General features: G+C 46.0%; 1 pseudogene across 1 annotated transcript; it reads left to right on the top strand.

Moving 5' to 3' along the window:
- The first annotated feature begins 1622 nt into the window (after window positions 1–1622).
- LOC147119697 (targeting protein for Xklp2-like) lies at window positions 1623–20960 on the top strand (annotated as a pseudogene). The gene is made up of 7 exons (XR_015078060.1): window positions 1623–1693; window positions 2110–2254; window positions 4392–4497; window positions 12339–12478; window positions 15654–15803; window positions 19231–19408; window positions 20253–20960. The product of XR_015078060.1 is annotated as a targeting protein for Xklp2-like (transcript).
- The last annotated feature ends 428 nt before the right edge of the window (window positions 20961–21388 follow it).

Raw genomic sequence — 21388 nt, 5'->3', positions numbered from 1 at the left:
AGTTATGCTGAATCTTTATAAAACGCTGGTTAGGCCACAACTGGAGTATTGTGTCCAGTTCTGGTCACCACAATTTCGGGAGGATATGAATGCACTTGAGAGGGTGCAGAGGAGATTTACCAGAATGGTTCCGGGGATGGGGATGTTAGCTACAAGGACAGGTCGGAAAAGCGGGATTTGTTTTCATTAGAGCAAAGGAGGTTGAGGGGTGATTTGATAGAGGTGTACAAGATTATGATGGGTTTGGATAGGCTGTTCCCACTAGCTGATGGTACAAAGACTAGGGGACACAGATTTAAGGTTTCGGCAAGAGTTACAGTCGGGATGTGAGGAAAAACTTTTTTATGCAGCGAGTGATGAGATCCGGGAACTCGCTGCCAACGGAAGTGGTGGAAGCGGAGACACCGAATGTTTTCAAGGGGGGGCTGGATAGGCACTTGAGGGAAATAAACTTGCAGGGCTACGGTGATAGAACGGGGGAATGGGACTGACTGGACTGCTGTACAGAGAGCCGGCATGGACTCGATGGGCCGAATGGCCTCTTTCTGTGCCATTATGTCTCTATGGCCCTATGACATTGTCCCTTTAAAGAGACACAGAGACACTGCCCCTTTAAACAGACACAGAGACACTGCCCCTTTAAACAGACACAGAGACACTGCCCCTTTAAACAGACACAGAGATACTGCCCCTTTAAACAGACACAGAGACACTGCCCCTTTAAACAGACACAGAGACACTGCCCCTTTAAACAGACACAGAGACACTGCCCCTTTAAACAGACACAGAGACACTTTCAATTTAAACAGACACAGAGACACTGCCCCTTTAAACAGGCAGACAATTATATCGCCGATCCTTTATCGTTGCTGGGTTAAAATCCTGGAACTCCCTCCCTAACTGCACTGTGGGCTTCCGCGACCGGTGGGCGCCACGGGGACTGGAGTGCATAATTGATTTGGACAACCAAATTTTAATTTGATTTGTTCAGGTTTATTTAAAGTTTTATTAGTTACAGTTTATTTTGCTTGGTCCAATCAAAAGAGGAACAGCACTGTGGGAGGACCTTCACCACACAGACTGCAGCGGTTCAAGCAGGCGGCTCACTACCACCTTCTCAATAGCAACTAGGGATGGGCAATAAATGCTGGCCTTGTCGGTGACGCCCACATCCCATAAACAAATTAAACAAAATATAAGTGTTGCCCTAAAACGGACAAACCAAATTTTAATTTGATTTGTTAAGTTTTAGTTGAACTTTTGTTCATTTACAGTCCAATTTGGGGTTTTTTTTGGTCCAAACTAAAAGAGTGCCCTAAAACGGGCACTTGTTGCGATGATTGTTGTTTGATAACTGTCGGGGGGGGGGGCAACCCAGTCTCACCCTGATTGGTCCATCAAAAAGACCCAATGACTGAGGATCGGTTTCGATTCGCAGCGCCTTTTCCACTCAATCCCATGCGACCTGACAAGATGCTGTCTCTCAATCAGCACGGACACCCATTGGACGAGAAAAATGCTGACGTCACTAGTCACAAGGATTTGATTAAAGCTGCGGTTTGATTGGTCAACGCACGGTTAGAGTCCCGTATAAAGCAGAGCTGTGGGCTGAAGAGAAGTAAGAGATGCTCAGCGAGGTTTGATTTGATGTTCTCTGGAAGTAGTTTCTGGGGTTACAGAAGAGCAAGTTTTAGTGAGCGGGCGATTGTTTCTCTCTCCCTGCTCTGTTTGTTTTCGTTCTGTGTTTAGTTGGGGACCAAAAAGTTTCGGGTTGAAGCTGGAGCAGTTTCTGTGCTGATGATGTTTGAGATAGTTGCTGTAATCTCTTATTTAATTATTTATAAGCCGCTGGTTAACCGGCGTGTTTGGTTTTCCTGGTCTCGGCTGATTGATTCCTTCTGATTTAGGCTAAGCCTCTTTTGTAAGCTACGCGGCCGGGAGTTCAGCGCTGCAATCAGAAGAATATAAATAGGCCACTTGGCCCCTCGAGCCTCCTCTGCCATTTCTGAACCTCCTTCACACTTTCCTCTATTTGCTGCCACATTACCGTGTCTTCAAGATATGTTAATGACCATTCCAAACTGAGCTGATTGTCTCCTTCTAATGCAGATCCGATTAAATCTGTCATTCGGTGTAAAACTAGCAGATATGGAGAGTGGTGCCAAAATCAATTTACCTTGTATACCTTGGAGATGTGGCGTTCCTAAGGCTGTGGTGAGCCCGCTGATTGAACGGGAAGAACTCTGCGATTCCGGTAAGTTGCTTTTTCTTTCTTCTCACACGGTCTCTGAAATCCAGATGTTTGGGAGATCCCTGGTTTAGCGGCCGAGTCTGGAGAAGGTTCACTCGGTTTCCTGGATGTTTCATGTCTCTTGACTATTAAAATGATCTCTTTTGTAATGGTGTTAAGAATCTTAAACTTTCATTCATGTAGCGTCTTTCATGACCTCGACGTCCCAAAGCACCTTGTGCCCAATAAGACATTAAGTGTAGTCACTTAAGTTGTGATGTGAGCGTGGAGTTTAATCTCAGTCCAGATCTAATGGCTTGCCCCACATCTTTCCACTCTCTAATCTTACTCTGGGTTTGTAGAGATGAACTAGATGTGAGTAGAATTTTTACCTCGCCAGTTGGGTGTTGGAGGTGCCTTTGCTCTCGAGCTGTGACGGGGCACTAGTTCACTTGCTGGGCCTTAACGGTTTGTTAAATTTGGAAAATACTTTGCAAACTTCTGTGAAATATATCAAGGTATTGTACCATTTAATTTTTAATCAAACTGGGTCAGAGGAATTAGAAAACAAATTAAACCCGGTCCATCTGCAACTCGGTCATGATGGGTGGAGTTTAATGCCCACTTTACTGATCAACTTGTGTCGAGCTGTGGTTCTGCTGGAACCGCCCACAGCTGAAGGTTATGGGTTAATTCCCGTCAGACACTTGAGCATAAAAAAATCTAGGCTGAGACTCCAGCGCAGGACTGAGTGCTGCATTGGCTGGAGGGTGAGATGTTGAACCGAGGCCCTGTCTGCTCGGAGATTTAAAAGATTCTAACAGTGGTTGAAGAGCAGGGAGTTCTCCCTGATGTCCTGGCCAATATTTATCCTCAATCAGTATCACTAAAGCAGATTATTTGGGCACTATCATTGTGGGAGCTTGCTGTGTGCAAATTGGCTGCTGCGTTTCCCACACTACGACAGTGACTCCACTTCAAAAGTACTGCTTTGGCTGTAAAGTGCTTTGAGACGTTTGGCGGTCGAAGAGGCGCTATACTGATGCAAGTCTTTATTTCAGAAGAAAATCTGAACTTTGACCAGAACCGATGCTATAGGACAACAGGAAGAGGAGGAGGCAATTTAGCCCCTCGAGCAATATTCTGCCGTTCAATGAGATCATGGCTGATCTGTGACCTAACTCATTCCCGCCTTTGCCCCTCATACCTTTGGTTAACACATCTGAGTTAAATTTAACATTTGAGCTATCAATTGTTTGCGGATGAGTTCCCAAATTCTACCGCCCTGTGTACTGTCATCTCTCCGAATAATGTTTCACTTTTTGCACCGAATCTGGTACTGCCGGGTTAGACACTTTCGATGTGAAGTTTACTTTTCAAACTTTGCCCCGCCTCTGTGTCGGTGACCGACCCGTCCGACCCGGCTATTCACGTGGGCCACTCGAGTGATTTTTCCAATCCAGGCTCTCGGGAGTCTGGGCTCACAACCGCCAGGCTGGGTTCAAATTACTGCCGTGAACTGACCGAGCCCGGAGAGTGTTCAACTTCTCACTGGGACCTAACCCACTGCCTGCCGCAGTCTCTGGGCTGGAAGTTCCCGGAGGATTATAACCGGCTGGGTTAGAATGAAATGTCATCCTTTGCTGAAGTGGTTTGGGAGAGAATGAGGAACTGTTCTGACTCGGGTTATTGTCTCTCTGACGCTGGGCTGGGATCCCTTTCAAGGCTTGTGATGCAGGATGTGTCTATCGTAGAATCCTCTTACAGCGCAACTTCTGCTCTTGTGACCGACAACCTGAGATGCCCCGTGAGCGCCCGCCGTTTAAACCTAATAACGAGTTAGGAATGGGTCTGTTTGGTGCTTGTATATATGCTCCTAAAATCAAGCGAACCCGAGGGAGTGAATTTCAAGGTTTGGGGGCCGAGGATTTACCCCGTTCCTTTATTAACCGCTCACCCTCTGTACAAGGAAGGGCTGCGAATTCCTACTCCGGGGAGTGTCTCTTGTGGGATCGAGGGCTCAATCCAGACTCGGATCCTGGAGTTTGTGTGAAAATGGCTGTAGACTGCTTAGAATACCGGCTTGGCCTCAGTATCACAATTTAAGAGCTCTGACCGCCCCACCTCCTAAACTCCTGCCTTTCTCCTCCTGTCTCTGCAGAGGGCGGAGCGTCGAGCGCTGGAATCTCCACCAATCCCCCGAACACGGTAAATTCGCTGGCGGCCAGGAGACGGTCCGCTGCTGAGGGTCTGGCCCAGCCTCTGGGGTAAGTAATGCCGAGTCTCCCTCAACCTCCAGTGGCGGAGTCCTTTAGATTGGCTGTGTCACCATTCAGGCTCCGCGTTGGCCGTGAAGACCAGGCTCAATGTGAGGAATGAGTTCGGGTTTCCAGGAATTATCCAGGATCTCTGAAGACCCTGCCTGATACGATCCGGCTTGTCTGTGCTCCCTCTCCGCCGACCGGTGACTACCGAAGGATTGGTGATTAGCTTCGTTGAATTGGGGTTCGAACTAGTTTCAACATAGATTTTAGGGGGATTGTTGCTGCCAGAAATGTAACATAGCATTAATTTAAAAAGCAGACCCTCCAAGGTAGTAATCTCTGGATTATTCCCAGTGCCACGTCCTAGTGAGCAGAAATGGGAAGTGAATGAATGGCTAGCGACATGGTGCAGGAGGGAGGGCTTCAGATCCCTGGGACATTGGGAGCAGTTCTGTAGCGGGAGGGGCCTGTTCAAGAAGGCCGGCTTGCACCAGAACAAAGCTGGGACCAATACTTCTGGACAAGTTAGTCAATGTTGGGAAGGTTTAAACTAATTCGGCAGGATGGTTGGGTACCAATATGTAGTATTTATAAAGTAGAAATAAGATGTACACGACTGAGTTCTAGTTAGAAATACAGAATTGGGTGGGATCATAGACAATAAAGTCCAAGTTCGATTTGGAGTGCATGTGTGCACAGGTTGGTGAGCTGCAGGCGCAAAAAACCGCGAATATGATGTGGCACTAACGAGAACTGGCTCAATGAGGATTGGATGCTTCATATGGTGGTTCCAAAGTCTTCAGGAGATGGGGAGGGGACCAAGCACGAGGGGTAGCGGTTTTGATCGAGGGAAATATTCTAAATGTCCTTGAGGATCAAAGGCAGAATCTTTGATTTGTAGTTGAGAAAGTGTGGAGATATTGGGCTACTTGGGGTATTTTATAGGCCATTAAATAGTGAAGGAGATACATGGGCAGATTTTTCAAAAACTAGAGATGCATGAACGATAGTAGTGATAATGGGAGACATTAACTCCCTCTATGAAATGGGGCTGTGATTTTTCAAGGAGGGAATTCGGGTGTGCTCAAGAGAAATTTATTGATCAGTAGGTTATTAGCCAAAGAGGAAAGGAGGCATTGCTGGATGTAGTCCTGGAACTAACTCGATCAATTGGCGAATGTAACATTTGGAGAGCATCTCGAATATTTATCATAGTATGGTAAGATTTAGTCCAGTTATGGAGGGCTATTTTCAGTGAATTGATTAGGATCTGGCCCGGGTAAATTGGAGTTGCAAGACTTGATGTCAGACATGACAAACCATGAGGGTGAAACCAATCGACTGCAACAAGAGATAGAAAGGCTAGCAGAATAGGCTGGCAAGTGGCAGATGGAATTTAAGTGAGGTGATGCATTTTGGCAGAAGGAACAGGGAGCGGCAATATACACTTAAGGGCGCAACTTTAAAGCGTGCAGGGACAGGGTGACCTGGGAGTTAATGTGCATAGGTCCGTGCAGGTGGCAGGACACATGAGATCTTGGGCTTAATAGAGGTATTCAGTACAGAAGTGAAGAAGTTATGCTCGGCCTTTATAAAGCACTGGTTAGGCCACAACGGGAGTATTGCATCCAGTTCTGGTCACCACATTTTAGGAAGGATATGAAAGTATTGAAGGAAGGGGAGGTGGGGTGGCTGTTAATAAAGGAAGGAATCACTAATAGAGAAATGATATTGGGTCAAAAGATCAGGATAATGAAACAATTTGGGTGGAGGTAAGGAATAATAAGGGGGGGAAAAAACATTAGTGGGTGTAGTCTATAGGCCTCCGAACAATGGCAACTCTGTTGGATGGAGTATCAATCAGGAAATAGTTGAGGGTTGTAATAAGGGAACATCTTTAATTATGGGGGATTTTAACTATCATATTAATTGGACAAATCAAATTGGGCAGGGCTGCCTTGAGGATGAGTTCATTGTGTGTATTAGGAATGGGTTTCTTGAGCAGTATGTAACTGAACCGACCAGGGGGCAAGCAACCTTAGATCTGGTCCTGTGTAACGAGACAGGCTTAATTAAAAATGTCCTAGTAAAGGATCCCCTTGGAATGAGTGACCATAACATGGTTGAATTCCATATTCAATTAGAGGGTGAGAAGGTTGGATCTCAAACAAGCGTGCTAAGCTTGAATAAAGGAGACTATGAAGGTATGAGAGCGGAATTGAGTAGAGTGGATTGGGAAAATTGATTAAAGGGTAAGAGGATACATGATCAGTGGTTTACATTTAAGGAGTTATTTTACAACTTCCAAAAAATATATATTCCACTGAAGAAAAGGGTGTAAAAGAAAAGACAGCCATCCGTGGCTAAGTAAAGAAATTAAGGATAGTCGACAAAAAAACAAGGGCATATAACATAGCCAAATCTAGTGGGAGGATTGGGAATACTTTAAAAGACAGCAAAAAATAACACTGATTAAGAAAGGGAAGATAGATTATGAAAGTAATTTAGCAAAAAATATAAACAGATAGTAAGAGTTTTTATAGTTATATAAAAAGAAAAAGGGTGGCTGAAGTAAATGTTGGTCCCTTAGAGGATGAGACCAGGAAATTAATGGTGGGAAATATGGAGATGGCAAAAACACAATGAATATTTTACATCAGTCTTTACAGTAGAAGACACTAAGAATATTCTAACACTGGACAAACAGGGGGCTAAAGGGGGGGGGGAGGAGCTAAACACGATCAAAATCACTAAGGAAGTGGTACTCGGTAAAATAATGAGACTCAAGGCGGATAAATCACCTGGACCTGATGGCTTACATCCTAGGGTCTTGAGGGAAGTGGCGGTAGGGATTGTGGATGCATTGGTAATTTTCCAAACTCCTTGGACTCGGCAAAGGTCCCGGCAGACTGGAAAACTGCTAATGTAACACCCTTATTTAAAAAGGGCAGTAGACAGAAGGCTGGAAATTATAGACTGGTTAGCCTAACATCTGTGGTAGGTAAAATTTTGGAGTCCATTATTAAGGGGACAGTAACAGGACATTTGGATAATCATCATTTAATAGGACAAAGTCAGCATAGTTTTATGAAGGGGAAGTCATGTTTGACAAATTTGCTGGAGTTCATTGAGGAAGTAACGTATAGGGTGGATAAAGGGCAACCAGTGGACGTAGTGTATTTAGACTTCAAAGGCATTTGACAAGGTGCCACACAAGATTATTGCTTAAGATAAAAAATCACGGGATTGGGGGTAATATTCTGGCATGGATAGAGGATTGGCTATCTAACAGAAGGCAGAGTTGGATAAATGGTTCATTCTCAGACTGGCAATCAGTAACTAGTGGTGTTCCACAGGGGTCAGTGCTGGGTCCCCAACTCTTTACAATCTATATTAACGATTTGGAGGAGGGGACCGAGTGTAACATATCAAAGTTTGCAGATGATACTAAGATGGGAGGGAAAGTAGTGTGAGGAGGACATAAAAAACCTGCAAGGGGACATCGACAGGCTAAGTAAGTGGGCAGAGATTTGGCAGATGGAATACAATACTGCAAAGTGTGAGGTTATGCACTTTGGCAAGAAAAATCATAGAGCAAGTTATTATCTTAATGGCAAGAAACTGGAAAGTACTGTAGTACAAAGGGATCTGGGGGTCCTGGTGCACGAAACTCAAAAGGTTAGTATGCAGGTGCAGCAAGTGATTAAGGCGGCCAATGGAATGTTGGCTTTCATTGCTAGGGGGATAGAATATAAAAATAGGGAGGTATTGCTTCAGTTGTACAAGGTATTGGTGAGACCGCACCTGGAATACTGCGTACAGTTTTGGTGTCCATACTTAAGAAAGGACATACTTGCTCTCGAGTCAGTACAAAGAAGGTTCACTCGGTTAATCCCGGGGATGAGGGGGTGGTCACATGAGGAGAGGTTGAGTAGATTGGGACTCTACTCATTGGAGTTCAGAAGGAGAGGCGATCTTATTGAAACATATCAGATTGTGAAGGGGTTGGATCGGGTGGATGCAGGGAAGATGTTCCCGATGGGTGAAACTAGAACGAGGGGGCATAGTCTTAGAATAAGGGGCTGCTCTTTCAAAACTGAGGAGGAACTACTTCACTCAGGGTGGTAGGTCTGTGGAATATGCTGCACCAAAAAGCTGTAGAAGCTACATTACATAAATAAAAACAGAAATAGTTTCCTAGCAGTAAAGAGAATTAAGGGTTATGGGGAGCGGGCAAGAATTTGGACATAGTCTAGGTTCGGATCGGTCATGGCCCTGTGGGTAGCGGAGCGGGCCCAGGGGCCGTGTAGCCTGATCCTGCTCCTATTTCGTGTCTAATTCTGTTCGATTCAGGAGATGGTTCTGTGATAGTGGATTGGTGGTTAGGATAAGATCAGCCATGATCTTATTGAATGGCGGAGCAGGCTCGTGGGGCTGATTGGCCTACTCCTGCTCTTATTTCTTATGTTATGTACAGACGAGATTTACCGGGATGAGTAATTGCAGTTACGTGGATAGCGAAGCTGGGGCGGTTCTCCTTGGAGCCGAGGAGGCTAATCGGCTGTTTAATAGTGTTTAAAATCAAAGGGTTTAGAGAACTTCTTACAATGGCTGAAGGGTAGCTCACGAGGGCACAGATTTAAGGTGATTGGCAAAAGAACCAAAGGCGACATGAGAAACTTTACGAGTGGTTAGTCTTTGGCATGCACTGCCTGCTGTGATGGTGGATGCCGACTGAACAGTAGCCTTAAAGGGAACTGAATAAATGCTTGCAGGGGATAAAAGTGCATGGATTGCACGCCGAAAGAACAGGCGCAGACTCTCACTACTCTCTGGATATCGTGACTGTCGGCCTTGCTCTGGCGGCTCCTCACTTCACAGTTCACTGGCTGCAAGTGGAACAGTCAGCTCGAATGCTGTTTGAAGACTCGCCTTGTTCATTCAGCCTGGTTACATCCCGGGAGCCGGGGCTATGGTTCATTGAGCCTCTTTAAACTGTGGCCAGAAATCGGCTGGCTTCTCCCACCTGCCCAATTTGGTCTCCTTTTGAGAACTGGCTGGTCTTGGTCGTAATTTCTCCCACCGCCAGTTGCTCATATCTAGACTTCACCAGCAAATTGTCCGGTAAATTTAAGCTCGAGTTCCTTTCCAGAACAGTGGCCGATTCACCAGGTAGTTAACTCCCACAGTCAGGACTAACTGAATGTGGTATTAATAACCAACAGGTTTCACTTGGTTCCATATAACGCTTCCTTATTTCAGCCTGAAGATGGTCTCCCTCTGATAAAGATAATTGGATGTTAAATGAATCGCCTTCTCTTCCGGCAGGCTTGCTGCAGCCCAACAATCGGGAGGTGCTCGAGGTCACGTGGTGATCCCCGGAGACCCAAGCTGACTCTGCCTCGAACTCCCACAGTTCTCAAGTAAGTTGCAAACACGTCGGTCCGAACTGGGCTTGTTCCTTCAGTGTCCAGCTTCCCCATGACTTGACTTTTTAGGGCGGTGCCTTTTAACCGAGAATCCGAATCAGTGGGATGAATGCATAGCTCCTGTTGCAACTGTTCTTTCTCACGGTCGCGGGTCTGATGGGGGCCAGGGAAAGATTGCCTTGTATCCCTTGGTAATAGTTGGGCTAGAGCCCTGCATACAGCTTTGGGGTCGCCATTAAAGGAAATGTGATTGCACTAGAGAAGGTACAAGGGGATTTACCAGGATGTTGACAGGACTGGAGAACTTTAGCAATGAGGAATGATTGGATGGGCTGGGGTGGTTTGCATTGAGGTGTATAAACTGGGGTCTAGATAGTGGATAGGACGGACCTATTTCAGTTGGAGGTCAATAACTAGAACAGATTGAAAGTCGTCTTTAGAGGTGTTTAGAAATGTTCACCGAGGGTGGTGGGGTGGGGGGGCCTAGAACTCGCTACCTGAGGGTGGTAGAGGCAGAGACCCTCATCGCATTACATAGTACTTGGATATGCACAAAGTGTAGTAACCTGTAACGATACGAACCAAAAGATGGAAAGTGGGATTAGACTAGATGGCTATTTCGACATGATGGGACGAATGGCATCCTTCTGTACCGTAAACTTCCGATTGTGATTTCCATCAATCCCGATTCACCACATTGAGCCTCTATCTGCTGTTGTCACCCGTGCTAACTGCTCTCCTGTCAAATCAAACCTCGAGTTTCGTATTTGCCTCGGATTCATCAGGATTAGTTAAGTGAAGTCATGCCGCCCAAAAGTCAGTGTCCGGATATCGCCTTCTGAGACCTGTGAATTCTAAATTCACGCTGCTTCTTGCAGTGATTCCCTGGGTTAAACGCACCACTTAATAATTAAAACCGATCGAAGCTTAATTCCGTAGTCTGGACCTGATTTCTACCGCTTCAGCGGAGTGTTGGACCATCAGGTGTCCCCACTATCCATTTTGAATAAGAGGTGGGGATGGGGAATGGCTGCAGTGTAGTGTCACCTCTGGTCTTGTAAATCTAAATCTGAGGCGTTGGCTCCCTGTCTGTTGTCCGTGCGTGAGGCTCAAACCCGCGCAGTTCAATTATCTAACCAGGAACTAGCGACCCTCCAGTGACTCTGGGGCCGAGGGGAAGTAGGACTGGGAATAGAAGTGACCATTGCAGACCTGGTGATTTTTGAAGTTCAGAGCCAGATTAGCTATCGCAGCCACGCTAATGGGTGACTTGTGCTAAGGAAGCCGACAGGACTCCGAGCTGGTCTCGCTCACCCCGAAGGTTTGAGCCTTCACTCGATGCTGGAGGGCATTTTCCCTCCGAATAACCCTGAACTTAAACAGCCCGAGACCTGGCTAGAGGATGATCACCAGCTGACTCATGACTCCAGTGAAGCCCCCTATAGTTCAGGTCCTGGCACCTGTCCCAATTCCTGCTCACCTTGTAAATTACTGGGGTTGGGTTGCAAATTGAACCTGGATTTTCTTAGGAATTCGCCACCTTTGTGGATGTGAGGCAGGGAGGAGACAGCTGCTGCTCAGTTGGGAGCAACCTCGCCTGAGTGAGGAGGTTGTGGTTTCAAGTCTCACTGCAAAAACCTGTACAATAATCGAGGCTGACACTCCAGTGCAGTACTGAGGGAGTGCTGCACTGTTGCTGGTGCTCACCTTTCAGATGAGACATTAAACCCAGGCGCTGTCTCTTCTCAGATGGACGTAAAATCTCCCATGGCACTAAAACAGCAGGAGTTATCTGCGGTGTGCTGGCCAATATTCCATCAATCAACGTCAGTGAAACAGATATCTAAAAATACTGCAGATGCTGGAAATCTGAAATAAAAACAATGCTGGAGGTCAGGTAGCATCTGAGAAACAGATTTACCGTTTCATGTCGATGACCTTCCGTCAGTACTGGAAAAAAGCAGGAAATGGAAAAGATTTTAAGCAACTGCAGGGGCTGGGAAAGTGGGGAGGGGATGAAAGAACAAAGGGGAAGGTCTGTGATGGGATACAAGGCAGGAGAGGTTCAGATATTCAAGGCAAAAGGAGGTGGTAATGGGACAAGTTAAACAAAGTATCAGATTAAACATTATCTCGTCTATTTGTGGGAGCTTGTGTTCAGATTGGCTGGCACGTTTCCTACATTACGACAGTGACTACACTTCCAAGTTTTAAAGCATTTTGGGACGTGAGCTATATAAAACAGGTCTTAAAATAAACTTGCTTTTTCTTTGGAGAGCTTGAATTGTTGGTGCGAATCAAGTTCATGAAGAATAGACTGTCTAATTTGTAGTGTTGGCCAGCCTGCGTGAACTAACTGCCAACTCCGCTTTTCTGGGTGAACTAACCACATCTGTGCTTCCCTTTACCCCCTAGGCGGTCCAGGAGCCATGTATACTGGAGGCCAATGAGCTCGGAGGAGCGGGAAATGTCGACAATCGCTCGATTACAAAGGGAGACGGCAGAACACAGGCGGCTCAACGAAGCAATGATGCATCTCGCGATTGCTGGCACAAGTAAACTGGTTGACTGCGCGTGGCTGATTTGGAAGAGATTCCAGGTGTCCCTTTTGTAGGGAGGTGTCTATAGCCAGTGTTGGAGAGATGAAATGCAAGTTTCATTAATGCTATTTCGTGAGGCTGACTTTAGATAGCCCACAGGCTATTTGTAACCCACTGAACTATGGGGAGAAGGCTGGTGTGTATGGGGTGCGTAGGTTGTATTGCCTTCCAAGTAATTCAGATTATGTTTCTACAACTGGAGCTCTACCTGCGATCATGTACAGAGTTCAATTTGATTCCCAACATTGTCCATTCTAAAAGCTCATTTTTCATGATTGCCACTGTCACCAGTTTCATCTGAGTCTGTTCTACAAGGGAAAGAATCCCGGACCATTAGCCAATTCCATCAGTTAGTTGATCAGAGGCTGATGGTCAGTATTTAACACAGCGGCAAGGCTAATAATTGGGTCCGTTTGAAGATCGGCTTCTTTAATCTGAGTTTGGAGTCACCAGTCGTCTGTATCTGTTGTCTCTTCCACTCGGAAGTTTCTTCCCAGCAGGATGGCGTGGCACCAGATCCCTACTGAGCATCCCGGGGATGGATAGCGCTGAATGCTTTCACTGGCACTGAGTGACTTCAGAATGGCCTCAATTCCTTCTGGGGCCCTGGATCATTCTTCCTGTGCCGACAAATAAGGCAGTAGCCAAACGACACCGCTCCATTTTGTCTTGGGCTTTTAACTCCAGCTCATCCTTTCAAGTTCACTTCAGCTGCATCCCTGTTGGGTTGCGTCCAGCTCCACATTTGATTAGGATCTTTGTCAGGAATACAGAATATGATTAATCCAGGTCCATCTTCTGGCTGGTGGCATGCAGTACACTTGGACCATCGGATCACGGTAAATCTATTAGGATAAATGATCGTCCACGAGAAAACATTGGGTGGGGGCTCCCACTATCAATGGCCCCCAGGATCTTGCCCAAGTGGTTATGTTTGTGAGGCAGTTCTATGCAGGAGCGGGCACATCACTGAGCCTGATCATTGCCATATTCCAATGTAGAGCTGCTGACATGTCAAGTGGTGTCCCTCGTGTTTCCCTCTTCCGAGATGGATGATGGCCAGTGAATTGCTGTCGTTGATGCTCTGCCAGAGTCCAGCAACTCTGCCCCAAGGCGTGAGACTGTCCTGGGCCTTAATCAGCACCACATAGGTGGCCCGTTTCTCAAGTTCTGCGAGAACTTGAATATTGACCTTGTGCCCTCCTGAGCTGCGTCACTTCAAACGCCCTCCTGTTAATTCTGAAATGGTCCCCTTGCTCTGCTGATGTATCCAGTTTTATAGAATGTTTCTTGCTGTTCGCCTTCACTTGCACTACAGCAACCTCTTCAGCTCCTGCTGTGGACTTTCCGTTAAGGGTTCAGAAAGTGATAATCCCGCAACTTTTAAATTTTGGGGGTGACTGGAGAAGTGATATCCCAAGTGGGAAGCAGGGAGATCCATGAGGAGAGACACCCAGATTTCCAATATGCATCAAAGATTCCACATGACAAAATTTAGGTTGACTAAAAAAGGTGGAGATTGCATTATAGGCTGTGGAGCAAACAGGCTATTCGGCCCAACCAGTCCATGCTGGCATTTATGCTCAACTTGAGCCTCCCCCTGTCTTTCGTCATCTAACTCTATCTGTAGCCCTCTATTCCCTTCTCCCTTAAGTACATCCATACTATTTGCTTCAACCACTCCGTGGTAGCGCGTTCCACATTCTCACCACTGAGTAAAGAAGTTTCTCCTGAATTCCCTATTTGATTTCTTGGTGACTCTCTTATATTGATGGCCTTTAATTTTAAAGACCTCTTGGGTCACTACTCAGCTGTCTCTTTTTCAAGAGAAAGGAGACCCAGCTTGTCCATCCTTTCCTCAAGCCAGCTAGTTATCCATTTTGCTACTTGTCCCCTGACTCTGCATTCTCTGGCCTTGTTCTGCATTCTCTGACTTTGTTCATCAGTCTCTTATGTAGTACCTTATTTGAAGGCCTTCTGCAAATCTAGATAAATTACACCTACTGCATCACCCTTGTCTGCTCTCCCTGTTGCCTCTTCAAAAAAATTCAGAGGTTGAACAAACAAGCTTTCCCTTTTGAAATCAATGTTGACTATTCCTTTTTTGGCGTTTCTAGATTTTCTGTTTTCTCCTTTAGTAGGTATTCCATTTATATTTCCTACCACCATTAAGCTGACTGGTCTATAGTTCCCTGGACATGTTCTATCTCTCCTTAAATATAGGTATATTAGCTAACCACCAGTCCTCTGGCACCACCATTTTTAACGAATTACTAAATATGTAGTATGAGCCTATCTCTTCCCTAGATTATTTTAAAATGTGCAGATGTAACCCATCTGAACCAGGTTTTTCCTTAGTTTGATTAGTTTATTTAATATCTCAATGCACATTTCTAATTTTGCCTTCCAGCATCATGTCCACCTGTTCTATCTCCCTGGTAAATATAGAAGCCAAGTAATTATTTAATTTCTGCCATCTCTCTATCACTGCCTGTGGTATTATCCTGTCCATCTTAGTGGCCCTATTCCCATTCCGACCTCCCTCTTTTAGCTTGTCTAAAATATTTCACTACATGTGCCTTGATTTAATTTCATAGTCCCTCTTTGCCTTCCTAATTGTTGACTTCTCTCCTAATCTCGTCGTATTCTCCCTTATGCTCTCCCCTTGCGGTCCACGTAATGTATGCCTCTTTCCTTACCCTCATTTTTCTCTTGTGGCTTTAATCATCCATGATATCTCATTAGTGTTCAGTTTGTCTTTTAGCAGAATCTCGAGACTGCGAGCTTGGGTGAAGGATACAGTGGGCACTTGCTAGTCAGGCTGAGGGTCAAAGGTGAGCATCGGGTCTTGTGGGCAGACTGGGGAAGGCCTGATGCCTTTCCCATCTTGAGTTAATCTACAGGAAGACATTGGATTCATCAATTCAATGTACAAATGGCAAATTTGTAGCTGAAGCTGGGACCGGGTAAAGAGGTGCTTGTGTGTGTGGGGGGGGGGGAAACCGGAGGGAATTTGGATGGAGCAGTGTCTGTTAAGTACCTATCGGTAGTGTGGATATGGCAAATGCGTGTTGAGTCTTTAAGCGGACTGAGCTATCCGATGCCGCCTTCAATCTTGTGATCTCCTCAGGTCAGAACATGAGGAATTCCATCCCGCTCACCAGGCCGATCAATATACAGCTCCACACACAGGCCAGCCGAAGGCCACCGGGAGTTCGGATCAGACCAAGAGTACAAACTGTCGCACTTCATCAAGGATCTCCGCAAGTACCCGCCCTCGGTGAGTGAACACCGAGAACCACGGTAACATTTCACCATCCATTTAACGCTGAGAGGAATCCCAAGATACCTTGAGCCGTTTCTCATTAAAAGCCCTGATGCCTACATAAACAGGAGCAGGCTATTTAGCCCCTCGAACCTGTTCTGGTATGAGATCATGGCTGAACTCTGACCTAACTGCATATATTCGCTTTTGCCCCATATTCCTTAGTACCTTTTGGCTAACGATCTATCCATCTTAGATTTAAAATTAACAATTGATCCCAGCATTAATTGCCGTTTACAGAAGTTTCAAACTTCTAACACTATTTTATGTCGAAGCGTTTACTAACTTCACCCCTGAACGGTGTGGTTCCAATAGGCTATGTCCCCTAGTCCTAGACTCCAACCAGGAGTAATAGTTTCTCTTTACCTTCAGTTCGCTTTTAACTTCGACCAAATCCACTTAACCTTAAATGCCAGCTAATACCACTCCTGTTTGTATAATTTCTCCGCGTAAGTTAACCCTTGGCAGTCAGGTATTCTGGTAAACCTACACTGCACTCCCTCCAAGGCCAAGCCAATATACGTACCCGTACGTACCAGATTTAGGAACAGCTTCTTTCCCAGGGCTGTCATCCTACTGAACTCCACAAATAAACTCTAAAGCCTGCACATCTGCCAATGCACTTTGTTATGATTATGCTTATGTTAATGTATTACAAGCCAAATGTATGTTGAATGTTTAAATGTCTTAATCTAAATGTACACTCTCTCGGGAACCACAAGCCTATATTTATTTGTACTGCACTTGTGCACTAACAATGACAATAAAAGTTGATTTGATATCCTTAAGGTGTGGTGCCCAGAACTGTGCTCAGTTCTCCAGGTGTAGTCTAACCAGGGCTTTGTCTAACATTAGCATAACTTCTACCTCTTCCCCTTGGTTAATCCTCGAGATATAAGACCAGCATTCATTAGCTATTTTTGATTTTCTGTAGCTGTCCGTGAAATTTTAATGATCTATGTACATGGCGGGAGGCCTTTCTTTCTTTATCTTCTACTTTTACTAGCTTTTCACCATTTGGAAAGTACTCTGATCTATCCTGCATTCAAAAGTGGATGACCTCACTTGCTTTGAAATCCATTTGCCACAGTTTTGCCCATGTGCCTTTCTATCTCATTTAGTTAATAAATAGTGAATAGTTGAGGCCCAACACATTCCTGTGGGACACCACTAGTTACATCCTGCCAATTATCCCTACTGTCTCCTGCCACTCATCCAATTTCCTAACAAGGTTAATGATTTGCCTTTAATTCCATGAGCTTGAACTTTTAGCTAACAGTCTTGAGGAATTTATCGAATGCCTTTTGGAATTCCATAGACCCTCCTCCGACTCCACCTCCGTCAGGCATGACCTGCCTTTCACAGATCCATGTAGGCTTTCTGATCAGCTGCCACTTTTCAAATGTTTAGTCTCTGCATTCTTGGATTCTAGTAATTTCACAACAGGTGTTAGGCTAACTGCTCTAATTCCTGGTTTCACACTCCTTGAATAGCGAGTATCATGCAGTTTTCCCACTAAAGGAATAGTTGTTGAATCGAGAACAATTTGGAACATCATAGTTGGTGCATCTGGCATGTTCTTATCTGCTCCCTTTAAATCCCTGGGATGGGAGCCATTGGGTCACATAGTGCCATTACTGTTTGCTTTCATTGAGTCCATATTTCGTTGATGTCTGGCATTATTCAACATGGCCACCATTTCCGTATTTTCACTTATCGATTTTCAAGGGGGCGCATGTCACTCACGACCACCCGCTTTTTCCTAATATAAATGTAAATAATTGATTGGTGCCATACTCTGAGCAGATGAAGCCCATGCTGTAATTGAGTATAAGGAAATGGCAGACTTGCGAAATAATAAGAGGAAACTGTAGAATTAATTGGCTTTAAATCTAAGAATGGTAATGGGGGCTGAAGATTGACAAATCTCCACGGCATTAGTGGTAGATTGACTGAGCACTTGGAACACGGAGCCAGCATAGCGTTGTAAAGGGTAATTGATTTGCCTATTTTTCTTGGTCACGTTGTAGATGTATTTAAATGGAAATTAATTTAAAGGAGTTGGTGCATCTTGGTAAGGAAATGAGTCCACAATCCTTGGTAAACAAGAATTGAAATGCAGTAGAGGAGAATTTCTCGAACAGATTCTCAAATCAAAAGTAGCAACAGCACGGTCGGTTTAAGAGCGCATACAAACCAAACAGTGGGTTTTACTAGAAGCAAAGCATTGAAGAGCAGAAGTTCTGGTTAATTTGTATAGGACTTCTTGTACTGTACACGTGATCTCAATTGAAAAATGAGGCACTGGAGAAGGCTTATGGTGCAAGAAATTGCACGGATCAGGAAAGACTAGCTGGCTGGGGCTGAGGTGACAGATGTGTCTGCTTGTCGAGAACCCAAAACTAGATCATAAGATCGTCCCTAAGATTTCAAGAACTACTTGATAGAATGTGGAACTGGATACCACGAGGGTAGTTGAGGCAAATAGTATAGATGCATTTAAGGAGCAGCTACATTAACGAGGGAGAAAGGAATACAAGGTTCTACCCATGGAGTTGATGAACTAGGGTTGGAAGGAAGCTCTTGTGGAGCTTACAGCAGTAGGACCGAGCGGCCTGTTCCTGTGTTGGGGATTCTATGTAATTCTACGGATGTTATTTATATGGACTTCAGAAGGCGTTGGTTTACGGTTTCACGAAATAGACCGTTGGCATAAATGAAAGCACATGGAAAAGGAGGCAGCCATTTGACATTGGTTAGCAGGCAGGAAACAGTCGGGCTACTGGACATGTACTCCAATTGGCAGGTTGTGACTGGCGGTTCCCCTAGGGAATCCGTACTGGGGCGTCAGCTTTTCACTTACAATGAGTTGGATGAAGGAATAGAGATCCGTATATCCAAGTTTGTTGACGAGAGCAAGTTTAATGGTGCAGTTAGTAGTGTAGGTGTTAGCAGCAATTTTCAAAAGGCCGCTGATCGAGCAAAACTGTGGCCAGATGGAGTTTAATGTAGGGAAGTGAGGTCATCCACATTAGACCCTGAGGAACTTTGATCCGAGTATTTTTATAAATGGTCAGCTAGGAACTGAAGGAGTAGAGATTGAGGCACATGAGCAGATCATTAAACTAGTGGACAGGTACAAAATAACTTTACAAGGCTATGGGATGTTGGGCTTCCTCGAGTGAAGGCCATCAGTGGAAGTCCTTGGTTGTACAGAGCTCTGTTTGGACCACCTCTGGAGAACTTGGTTCAGTTCTGGGCAACGCGCCTCGGGAAGGATGTATTGGGCTTGGAGAAGGTGCAAGACATTGTATGCATTGATATCAATCCTGGGATTGGCAGAGTAGATTGAGATTCTGCACTAACGCTACTGTCATTCCAGACACACACAACCAGAGGATGCACCGTGCCAAGGCCGTTCAACTTGTCTTGCCCCAGGAAAAGGGAGTGCAACGATGCGGCTCTCGGGCAGTATATCTCGATGGCAGAGTACATTGACGTGTTTGAACATCGCACACAAGCGAGAGGCGGCAAGCAGGCCAGGCGCCAGGAGACACCAGGTACTACAGTCGGCTCTTCTCCCGACCATTCTCGGAGGCCCTCTATCTTCGCCTCCACCCCCCCCCCCCACACACACACTGCCTTCTCCGCGCTCTCTGCCCATAGTCTTCAATTCAGAAACCTTGAGAACCGATTTAAACGTTGATCCCCCCCCCAAAAAAAAACACTGGCCTGTTCGAGCATCTCTGGACACGCCCAGCTCTTGCTGCCCGACCCGAACAACGCGGTGCCCGAGCTAGTATCAGAATCTGCCGCTCTGACCAGGGCCCACGGCGGGGCTGTGCCTGTTAAGAAATGGCTTGAGGCCCAAGTATTTTGAGCCGGGAGGGGCCTCGCCAACTCCGGGCTGGATTTGAATCTGACCCCAGAGGTAAACTGACAGCGTCTGAGCTGTGAGACTCTGCCAACTAATGGCTCCCGGCTCTGGACATTGAGACCCAGGAATCGTCCGTTTGTTTCCCAACAGGACTGGGGGATTGGAGTTTCGTTCCCTGACGGGTTATTGGAGGGAGGTCGGGGATGAACGGGCCCGCACGCTTCCTCATTGTCAATCTGCTCTCTTTGTGCTATTAACGTACAAAGAACGGGGTAAAGGGAAGCTTGTTTAAACTGGACTGAAATAACTGGGTGGGCGCGGTTAACCATCAAACCCTGGATTTATATCCCTTCTCCCAGCGGGTTGCGACATGAACGGGAAGATCTCGGGTCCTGCTGACTGACTCGGTCTATCGCGGGCTGTCCGGGACACCAACTATTAGAGCGGGGCCGGGGTGAGTCCAGCTAGTCAGAAGTCACTGTCTTGAGACTGAATTCCGCGTTTCTCTTTCCCTCTGCACTTTACAGATGAACAAGGCGGGTTGAGGCTAAAGGGAGACTGTGAAAACCGGGATCAGTGAGCAGTCGAGAGCCGGAATTTCCTGATCAGTGTCCGTTTGTCGTTGCTCAGTCCGGTCTTATCCAAGGGCCTCCTTTGTGAAAACTCTTCCATGTTTTAGTTTTACTACTGCCGCCGGTATAATCCTCATCTTGCGGTCAGTGAATGATTCCGGTCCGGTTTAGTGTCTCGTCAAAACCCAACCAGGCAGCGGAACTGTTTTTTCTAAGCTGAAATTTTGAAAACGGGGCAGCGCCCGAGATGTAACATTTTAAGACCGGGGTTTATTTCACTGCTCCAAGGTCACGCGGGGTCTCAGCGGGTCAGTGAAATTTTATTCATTCTTCAGACCGATCCGCCCTCCGCTGGCGCTCACCCGGCCGATTCGTCAGTCGCTGACCTTATTGGATCAGAAATGTTTAACTTTGTTTGAATAGTGATGCACGAGTCTCTAATCTGCAAGATTTGCTCTTCCTGACCCCCAGAGGGGAATCTTCCCCAATCCAAATCTCCTTTCCCTGTATCTGGTTTCGAAGATGCTGATGGCCGTTACTGCGGGACTGTGGTCCCAGGGGAGCCGGGCAGTAAGTGGCCAGGGATTGTCAAACTCGGTACATGTATGGATGTGGTTTTAATGTTTAATACTTGTTTGTACTTAATAAAGACCTTCCACGTAAGGTTCTGGTCTCCGGTGTTTGGATCTTGAACAGCCGAGCTTATTCCGGGTGAAGTGAAATTCGCTGTCGCAGGAATAGCAAATGAGACTGGGCCGGAGCTGGTTAAACTCTGGGTTAGATCGTGTTGTATTGCGAATATCCGGTGGTGCATTAACAGATTTCGGGAATGTCCAGTTTTGGAATAATGTGACTTTTTTTCCTGCCCCCCCTCCCTCCTTTCCTGCGGACCTGGCCTCATTAGGCCGCTCCTCCTGTTCACGGACTCGCCCCGCTGGCAATGGAGGCCCAGCCGATTCACCGAGTTTAATGGGCTAACTCAGGACTCGGGTCCCCAGTCCCAGCACGGTCAGTGTTCCATATTCAATCATCAGTCTGAACCGCTGCTGCCACCTGCCTTTAACCTTTAATAACAAAGCATTATTACCTCG

Source organism: Somniosus microcephalus, chromosome 4, assembly GCF_052327205.1.
Source record: "Somniosus microcephalus isolate GS21.2 chromosome 4, FLI_Smic_1.0, whole genome shotgun sequence".
Taxonomy (NCBI): Eukaryota; Metazoa; Chordata; class Chondrichthyes; order Squaliformes; family Somniosidae; genus Somniosus; species Somniosus microcephalus.
Note: the sequence above shows the minus strand (reverse complement) of the source record. Positions and strands in the feature narration are given on the sequence as shown.